Source organism: Sycon ciliatum, chromosome 12 (genome assembly GCF_964019385.1).
Source record: "Sycon ciliatum chromosome 12, ocSycCili1.1, whole genome shotgun sequence".
NCBI lineage: Eukaryota > Metazoa > Porifera > Calcarea > Leucosolenida > Sycettidae > Sycon > Sycon ciliatum.
In genome coordinates, this window is record NC_088654.1 from 24,280,403 (window position 1) to 24,290,994 (window position 10,592).

General features: G+C 46.7%; 1 long non-coding RNA gene across 1 annotated transcript; it reads right to left on the reverse strand.

Moving 5' to 3' along the window:
- Positions 1–2,178: 2,178 nt before the first annotated feature.
- LOC135828576 (uncharacterized) lies at positions 2,179–7,412 on the reverse strand. The gene is made up of 2 exons (XR_010555711.1): positions 7,163–7,412; positions 2,179–2,677 (listed from the first exon to the last, which is right to left on the reverse strand). It is a non-coding gene; the product is annotated as an uncharacterized LOC135828576 (long non-coding RNA).
- Positions 7,413–10,592: the final 3,180 nt, after the last annotated feature.

Consider the following 10,592-nt stretch of genomic DNA (forward strand, 5'->3'; position numbering starts at 1 on the left):
GTCTGTGCCCTATTATCGCAATTTCTGACTGTTTATCATCTTGTTACGGTCGGGGATAGTTGCTGCATAACTCGTTCTCATGTGTTTTTTTTTCTTCTCTTTTTTTAAATGTACATCTGCACATTGTAAAATTATGGCAAGAGAAGAGGAGACAGGAGAGGCATACGAGCAATTGTGGAATTACCACCTCATTATGATCATTAGACTCGGGTGGAGAGCCAAGGATTAATTTATACGAAGAAAAGAGGACCATAGAGCTACAATTTAGGCTATAATAACCACCAACACCACCAGTTACTTTACAATCAGCTGGGATAGCATTGCATGTCTATATTAGAACCTTCCGAGCTGGAAGGCTGTTGGAGTGCGCATCCAAGATGTGCTACTGCTAGAGCTGATTGCGAGTCAGGTGTAGAACGTCAGTACCTTTGTCAGTGTCGTCCAATGCTATCGCATGAGCTGATTGTAAAGTAACTGGTGGTGTTAGTGGATGATATAGCCTAACTTGCAGCTCTTTGCTCCTCTTTTCCTCTCATTGTGATCAGTTTGTGTATGCTCAAGTTGTGTCTGTGTCACTGGCCGACCAGCCATGAGAGCTTTAACTACACTGTTCGGGGACCAATACTCGGGTAACAAATTATTGTAGCTAAGTCTCCTCAATGGACCTCAGAGTCACTTGCTGAACGGACCGCAGCCCGGTGAACAACAAAGCGTTTTAAAACCTGCTCAGACTCAGAGCATCACTGTCAGAGTGCTCCAGTGGTGATACACACAGGTGAGGGAGCTACATGTATGCACGGGGCGGACAACTTCGACGCTAACCAGAAAAATGCTTAACCAAGGCGAAGAGGGGGAGCGTAATACCTGTACTCAATCTACGGACAATTTCGATCTTGTTCTTTCCTCAGCGGAGCTCAGACAGCGTGGCTGGGGTAGGGTCAATGTACTGTACCATGATTGTAACGATCCTATCCACGATCACGTGACGATGGGAATTAACCGTATTGCGTGACCGATCCTTTCAATGTTCTAATCTTTCAAGTGACTTTTCCTCAGTTTCCACCTGGACTCGTCCTTGGTTTCCCTTTTCTCTCTAGCTCTTCTCTTGTACCTTCTTGCTATTATTCACTTAATGTGGGGCTTTGAATAAAACAATTCGACACAAACAATCATGGTACACATGTACGTACAGTGCACTGTTATGACTGTAGTGTTAGCCTTTGCGCGGTGTGTGGCGCGGCACTGGACGGTGCGCGTCTGGCAGCAGACACCTGACGAGGTCGCGACGGCCGATACGAGGACGGCGACTGTCAGGCCGCACGCAGTACCAGACCAGACGGGCACCACTAACTCAGTGTATGCTGTTGCGGGATCAGGATAGAACATACATGTACGTGTACGTCAGGGGATTGGCTTCATGACGACAGACATCGTCCACATGTGCACTGCTAGGGGACTGGTAGGCGAGCAGGGCAAATTCAGCGGTGCCCTGCTGCAATATGCTGAACATGGGACATGTAGTCTTGACTGTCAACGAACCGCAGTCCCGCGAACGTCCTCAAGTCATTCAGGTAAATGTTCATGTACAATGTAGTCCGAATACACAACGTTGTTACTCGATTCTGCGAACTACGAAATTCCACTTCAATTGTGAGTATTTCGCGTGTGACATCCAGCATGCATGTCTGCCTCAGTATGCACTGGGGACTAGGCGCGGTATTAGCACGGTATAGATACACGTGATGCGATTTCCAAGAACCGATCAATTGAAATCTATTCCTGTAGCACGGTCATGCAATCTGCTTTGATCAGTTCTCACATTGACACGATGAGGAATCTGCCGCAAACGACAATCTACATTGTACATGTACATGTAGCTTGCAGTGTGTACTGAGTGTGAATTCCATTCAGCATCACAGGGTTGGGCGTGAGAATTGCGCGAAATGTCACGGTAAACACAAGGATATTAGGCACTGTATGAAGTCCTGCATGCAGCGCCTTGAAATTGTCGTTCGACTTTTGTCACATTATCGCTATACACTGTATTCCCTGGTTCCCAGCTGCACAGCATGGACCCCAGTGGTGTAATCTTACCACAGCGCTAGGCCGACACACGGTATACATGCCACTCACACACACAGATTAAATCCGTGAACGAAAACAATTTCACTACGACTGTCCAGTTATGATCGCCATTGTGTTATGGTCAGGGTTTGTCAAATTGAGATTACAAAAGTTCTCAGGCCAATCACGAAGCCCTCCTAACTAGTCCTAAGGTAAGGGTTAGTAAACATTTCAGGGATTGCTGAGTCCTACAGAATATACATGTACACACACTTGAGAGGAATCAAAAGCGTTTCTACTGTAACTCTGGATTTCACGGTAATATACATATTATACATGTATGTGTGAAAATCAGTCTCTCCCGTGGACAGTATGGGCAAAGTATGTCGTGTACCTCCCAGTCGTCACTATTGAGACGAGGCACGTTGCACATTGAGCGCACAAACTTCTAGAGAAGGCAGATGAATTTGGAACTGAGTACACTCAATGCTTGTAGTCGCTTTCCGTGCTCCCAACCATTACAATCTAGCGTGTGAAGAGCAACCAACGCATGCTTCAAAAAGCTTCCACAATACTAGTAATCCCCTTCGTCCAGACCGCTCCATTTCAGGCCCTGCAGAACAAGAGAGCGAGATAGAGATAGAGATAGAGATAGAGAGAGAGAGAGAGAGAGAGAGAGAGAGAGAGAGAGAGAGAGAGAGAGACATGGAGAGAGAGAGAGAGAGAAAGAGAGAGAGAGAGAGAGGTGGAGAGAGAGAGAGAGAGAGGAAAAGAGAGAAAGAGAGAGTAAAGAGAGAATGAGAGAGAAAAGAGAGAGAGAAAGAAAGGAAGAGAGAGAGAGAGAGAGAGAGAGAGAGAGAGAGAGAGAGAGAGAGAGAGAGAGAGAGACACACACACACACACACAGAAAGACACAGACAGACAGACAGACAGACAGACAGTGAGGGAGAGAGAGAGAAAAGAGAGAGGAAGAGACAAAGAAAGATAGGTAGGAGAGAGAGAGAGAGAGAGAGAGAGAGAGAGAGAGAGAGAGAGAGAGAAAGAGAAAGAGAGAGAGTGTTTGTATGTGTGTATGTATGTTTGTGTATGTGTGTGGAGCGGGAGGGAGCAGAGGCTGAAGGCGGAGTAAACGCAGACACATTTCGCAATACAATGAATTAATACTGATGTTTAAAATATGTGAGATTGGAATTAGGGAACGTAAATCATGCAGAACGACAGTGCAACGTTTGTCAAGTTCCTACCACGTTCATTCTATTGTGGTTGCATGATGGGATTGCAAGGGAATGCGGCTGTAAGCTGCAATGTGCAGTGTGGTTTATCACGACGTAACAACACGACTTGCCCTGTATTGAATGTTCACATTAATTGCACAGGCACATGTCATGCAAGCTATAATGACTGTACTTTCTTGACTTCCAGAAACAATTCGGGTACATCGATATGTCAATGCTACAGTCAATGGATGTGTGTCAAGTCTATGATAACACTGACAACTAACTTACTTACATCATAATACATGGACATTTACACGACTGTACAGGTTGGCCATGTCCACACAGGTACGATGCTATGCGTCAACAGAATGATTACTTGTTTGCAGTCAGGAACACTACGTACGTGTGTCCTCCACCTTGCGTCAAGCTGGTTGTGATCTTGGCTGTCATCGTACATGTACTAGTACCTCGTTTGCATGTACATGTACGACTAGAACAAATAATTTAATGCTCTGTGGATGTGGCACAATTAACCTGTAATGTGCATTGTTCAACATGAAAGGGCTGTGGTCCAGGACGAAATTGCGAAACATGTGTTCTGATTAATTCAAAGACGAAGTGGTTGGTGTACGACATCGTCACATCCGGACGACGGGTGCTCATGTACATGTATCGTGTTAGACCGTGCCACGAATGCATGATGTTGCAATATGAGTTGTACACAGTTTCGACTATCGTATTGTTGGCAGCGTGGGTTTTTTTCTGCTTCGAAAAGTATGGGAAACAGTATCAAATCAGCTTGACGCGAGTGGATCCAAAAAGCGAAGTGGATCCAGTTTTGTTGCCAAGCGACGATTGACGTCATCACTTTCAAGCCCTATTATTGCAATCACATTGTGTTGAGCGCTATGTTAGCATGTACAAGCAGAAATATTCGTCTGGAATTTAATTTCGTCTTTTTCGTCCAACAAGCTGCTGGACTAAATTAAATGCCGGACTAATATTGATTTGTCCAGCTTTTCAATACACTCTTATGATCCATGGACGAAATTTACAACCGGACGAACTCTCTTTCTTTGGAGTTGGACGAAATTATTGACCGACGAATTTTTCTGCTTATACAGTACTCCGTGTGGAGTTGTGGGTGATACATGTACACCATACTACACTAGGGCGGCGGGCCAGCATTGAAGAAATTGCATCACAAGCTTAATTGTTATCCTTCGGCGGTCTACGAAATCTACAATCGTTGAAGCTATAATAATTTTGTTGCGATACGACTGTTGAATTACATGTACATTGTAAGTTAAACCATGACTGCCAAGTACAGTACATGGACTGTGTATTATCTGTACAATCATGTACATGTGCTGGTAATACCCCTTTGTGGCAAACGTCTCAAGTAAGCTCTTCATTGCAGCTAGAGATCACAGTTTCAGTTCAAACGACGTCGTCGGGTAGTCTAGCAAAAGCGGCCTGTAGCCACAACTGACTTAGTACGTGAGTATGCCTTGATCATGGCTCTGCTGATAACGGTTAGATTAATTATTAAACAACGACCATGCAGTGAAGGTGCGTCACCATCACAGGCCTGCTCCATTCAATCGCCCAGAAGCTGCACAGTTCCAAATTGAACCCTGGACATGCACATGTCAAACTGTTATAATCTCATCTTCCGATATGTTCGTACTTTGACACGACGGAGAATATCGGACAGGGAGAGGATAAAGGACACCATGAAACATTCAGGAGTTCAAGAGACTGGCCACACTAGATTATACAATGCTGGCAACTGAAATCCGACCCCTGCGCCGTGGGTTCACATTCTAGCAGTCTCTGTTTCGTAGTTTTAGTATCCCGTGTTGGGTCTTTGCGATGTGAGCGCACCGCGCAGGGGTCGGATTTCAGTACCCATCTACATGTACATGTACATGTAGATGTAGATGGGTATGAACAACCCAGTACGATCAGTTGTCTGATGATTGCCTTGCAGCATGAGCTGATTGTAAAGTAACTGGTGGTGTTTGTGTTAGGGGACATTATAGAACATTGTAGCGTAACTTGTAGTTCCTTGGTCCTCATTTCTTCTTATCCCTTGACTCTCCAGTCGCCACCCGAGCCTAACTTAGATTTACCATTTTCTACACGTCCAGTGAAGCGAGGTCCAACTGGATAATACAGCTAAGCGACATGTACGTACTTGTACTGCAGTCGTCACGTACTAACAGTCATGTACATGTGCATGATTGAGCAATACACTGTAACTTCGAGGTTAAAGGGGAAGTCCGGTGAAAAATTTAAATTTCAGGGTTGGTAGAGTTTCGGCCGCTGAGTCGAATGGTGTTGGTCCCACGTGTCTCCGACAAAGCGTTCTCGAGATATTTCCGTTTGAAAAACTGAGTTTCGGGGGCTGCGCCATGACGTCATGCGGCCGCGCCACACCCTCTGCAACGTCATAGCGTGCAGCTAGGTCAAAAGGAGTGCGTGAAAGCAATAGTGTCAGTGCTATTTCAAATGATTTGGCGACTGATATTAGGTGGTGCAAGCGACCCCGAAGACATGTAACTCCTTGTGAGAGTGAGGATGCAGCCATGGCTGACCTTCATGAGTTCGGTCTTGGGCTGAGAACCTCGGTAGTCAGCTGAAGAAATGGCCGCGCGGGCCGGTCAAGAGTGAGCGCTACTGAGTTTCCGACTGATGAAGAAGCAGCAGCTATTGCAGACGAGGCTGATGTAATTATCAGATCGCTGGAGAGCAGGGTCGCCAAAATGGAGAAGAGTGATGCGAGTGCTCTAAATGTTGTTCCATACCGATTAGATTCGCTTAGACTCCAGTAGCCTGCCACATGGTGATGTTTTGGTGCGAACTTGGAATATTTCGGACTACTCAATTGGAGAACAGTGCAGGCTCTTTGAACCACGGGCACGACTCTTCGCTCCCAACGCTATGGAATCTGAAAGTTCTAGGTCCGAGAGCTGTTCGCTGTTTTGTCACTTGTCACGGTTGTGCACTCATCGCTGTAGCATAAAATAATGAGGCGCCGCGGGTGCGGAAAACTAAAATTTTCTTTCTCAAAGCACAACCACCGGCACCGGCAAGGAGAAACGCACGTTCTCTGACTACATGACTGTACAATACGACTGATACGAGTGTAGTACAATCATGACAAGTCCGTGTGTTGACTAGTTTTCTGAGTCTTGTGTCAGTTCTGAGTTGTGACATGAGTTTGTTGACTGCATGCACTACAGCTACATGTAGATAACACACTGCACGCACTGCATGCACGCAGCGCAGAGCGCATAGACCATGTCCATGTAGACGGGCTAACGGAAAAGTCCAACTCGGAAACGGCTAAAATACGGTATAACCTCCAGATTTACCGAGCTGAAAATCACAGGGTACGTAGTGTTTGTAACACTGAATCGAATGGTCTTGGTCCGAAGAAGCTGCGATAAACGGCTCCCCAATCGAACGCGCTCCGAATATGGCCATTTTTGTACACAACTAGATGGTGTGGCTACCTGGCTGCACGCTGTGACGTCATCACCTGGATCTGGGTGATGCGCGCTCAAATTCGCACATGTTCGATTGGGCGTATCTGACGAACCATAAGCCGCAGCCTCCTCGAACAAAGACCATTCGACTCAGCGCCCCGAACTCTACGGACTGTGAAATTTAAATTTTTCACCGGACTTCCCCTTTAATCCAGAAGGTGACTTGGATAGCATCATTATGGCTGGGGCAGCCCACTACGAAGGGTGGTCCATGTCCTGGACACGATGCTACAGCTTTTTATTAAACAGTTGTGTGTCCAGGAGGGTTTAAACTTTAAAGTTAAACCGAGGTTTCACTGAAACTGCTCGACCAGTCGCCGCCCGTACCTTACAATGGGACAGGTTTGCAACTGGATCCTGGTCCGTGACGAATGACGTCGCCAAGTCGGCGCAGTTTCGGCGCTGGCGTCACAGACGCTCAATTCTTGCTATTCAGCAGGACATAGAAGCCGGCTGAGCTGGCAAGATACAAATCTCTCAACTACTAGGCCATAAAAGACAAATCACAATGTTGGAAGATGCTACAACTACAAGAAAAGAGGACGGACAAAATGCGGCAAGGTTTGGCTAACACTAACAGCGGCCCGCCAATGACGCCATGCATGTAACCAGATCATGCACAATTACAATGTACATGTATAGAGTGTGACAAAGAGGCACAAAAACTCACAGGGAGTACTGAGACATTCAACGACCCAGCGCCTTGCTCTAACACATCTAGGAGGCGCAAACCAACACCTTCCATCTAGTTACTTTGAGTGCTCAGATTATCTGAATGCATTGGCTCACCATTCCAGTTCAAAATTATAAAGATGTGCAACAATTTTCGGATCGGGCACCCAACAAGGGCGCTACTTTAAAAAACAAAAAAGGGAACGCCGAGCTTGTAATGCTTCATGACATATACATGTACATGTATATAATTTTGACTAGTTTGAGGGAAAGACACAAACGGGAAAAGTCTGAAGAAAAAATTGACTGTCTCCACCAGGACTCGAACCAGGGACCCTCGCTTGTAGCCAGCGATGCTCTAACCACTGAGCTATGGTGTAGTCGTCATCCCAGCAGAGACCGTTCAACATTCTCTTCAGACTTCGTAACTCACACTTCCTGTGAATCCACACATGTACATGTACATGTATAATTATGCATATAAATGACTGTATTATTGCGTGTACAGGGATTTAGAAGTAGATTTTATCGGCATCCTTTCTGTGCCATCTAGCTGGCAATAGAGTGACTGAAATAGGATGAGCCTAACCTGAGAAGTTCGGAACACAGCAGGTCTTTTCTCTCCTAGTGTTCGGTGTTGGCGCCTGTGGTTGGCATCCTTCCTCGGTGCTGAATGGTCTGAAGTGCTGCTGCTGTGAAACGTTCAAGGGTGCTTGTGCCTTGACCGTCCCCCAAATAATCAGACCCCATTCTCACCTCCCACCCCTACCGATGTGATCAGCAGTGTGTACAGTTAGTCATGTACTTTGTTTACCGCCATCAGTGGACATAGGATTTTTATTACGTTCGACACATGACCTTGGCTACTTTGAACAGGGAATATTTTGCCTCAAAGCGATGCAGCTGGTTTATGTTGGCTAGTAGCACCAGTACCACCCCTGTTCGTCTTTAGTTCTTTGAGCCGTCCGGTGTTGGACTGCGCTCAGAGAATGCCGCCGTTCGGAGCCTGGGTGGTCCCTGAATTTATCTGATTTGATGGAGTATTTCTCCTTTGGAGTCGATTTACATCGCTTGACATCGCGTATACATCTGAAGTGCAACACTTGAAACGTCGTGTACATGTATGTGTGTGCAGGTAGATGGCACTTGCAGTTTTACAAAACGGCTTCACCGCATGGATTCAATTATTGGCCTGAACCTGTGCACGTGTGGCAAGGAATCTGTGATAATTCACTACACACAGATGTTAGAGCACAGAGAGTTTAGCAGGTGAGTATAGCATACACATGGCACAAGAAAGGCTGGCTAGTAAAGCAACGCCAATAGTCTCTGCAGGACTTGTCGTCCTCTACTCTAGGAATTTCCCATATCCACCATGTACTAGCAAACTGATAATGTCCTGTAGAAGCGATGGTACTCGGTTCTATGTGTATGACTTGTATCATCACCACTGTCCTTGTGCTTGCCCGGCTATTACACTAGTAGGTATTTAGAGGTAAGAAGGGCACTCAAGACCGGTCGACCTCCAAAGGCCGTGAGAATGATTAGCGTTCGTACACTCATGGTTTCCATCCTCCATGATCCAAGTGCCTCGCGGGGACGTAGCGCACTTCAGACATCGAAACAGAATGACATGGCTTGGAGCACTGAGTGAAATCACATCCCTACTGATAAAATCGCAATCTACCATTGACAGAGTGGCAAAGTGAGATTGCAATACAGTAATTCTGCACTCTTGCCCATCACGCCAGCTAGCTAAACGACTCTGTTACACTACGTTAGTTGAATACAATGTAATTCCAGTTGGACTGCAAGTAGGTTAGCTATTCGATTCAGCAACTAAAGCCAAGCCGTCTCGACGCCACCGAAACTCTTTAGGTTTACTCAAGCGTTGACGAACGATTCGCTGCCCACACAGTCAGCCAGGCTCCAGAATGGAGGCGCTGTGACGAACAGAATACTGTACCTAATATCGGGAGCTTCACCATGAGCATTTTGGTAATTACCCATGTACATGACTCTACAGTACGTCGACGATAGTGTCCAGAGTGTGTTGACAGTTGTGACGCTGCCCACTGTGCCCAGTGATGGCCGCATACTGATTACGTCTTGGCGGCTCGCGTGTAATCTTGTCCGGAGCACAGGTGACTTCTATCCAGTGATTGAACGCTAGCATTGCGATGCAATCCAGCTCGGATTCCCAACGGACCACTGACTGTGAGCGAAAGCGTACTAGTAACATGAAGCCAATGTACTCTGCACTCTTCCACGCGTGTAATACTATTGCAATCCATCGACTGACTTGCGCGGAGAGGATCATTTTGGACAGGAGTCTTTTCATTTGGTTATCAATATCAAGGCGATGACACGCTCCGCCGAGTCATCCTGTCACTCACGACAACCCGAGTCAATCTCCCGGCCGCTGATGGCGTCAGAGAGATGACCACGTGAGATCCCGCCCTTTTCAGCAGCCTGGACTCCTCGAGAGAGTACAGTGTATCATTGTATGGCTTTGTACTACTGTAGACCTGTTGGCTCCTGTGTTAGTGCCCGGTGATCTGGGTCTCATTGTTGTAGTCTGGACTCTCTTTGCCTGATCTTATCTCGCCAGGCGCGTACGGCTACGTACTGCGCTCCTGTCTGATTACTGAGACCCTACTGTACTGTACTTGCACACTGTACCACGGCACCGTGTATGCCAGGAGTACTACAGTCGTGTACTGGCTGCGTTCAGTGTCGTTGAGAGGAAAAGCGCGCGGGAAACAAAGGACTCACTCATCAGATCTCGCGTCATGCCCCACTGCAATGACAAACAATCAATACGAGATAAACACATGCACTATACTCCAGGTCCACACCAATGACGAACACTACATGGAGTACAGAGCAATGTTACGATATCAACTGGAGCACTGTACGGTGGCATACTCCACGCTTGCTCTGGTCTGGAAAGCGGACGAGAGAACGGTGAAGCTCTGTCACAGACGTGACAGACATCCAGGGAGACACCAACGGCTGCCACAGTCTGCAGTCCCTCCGTCACTCATCGGGAATTCTCCAGTCCTCTACTGCAGGCAGCATTGAT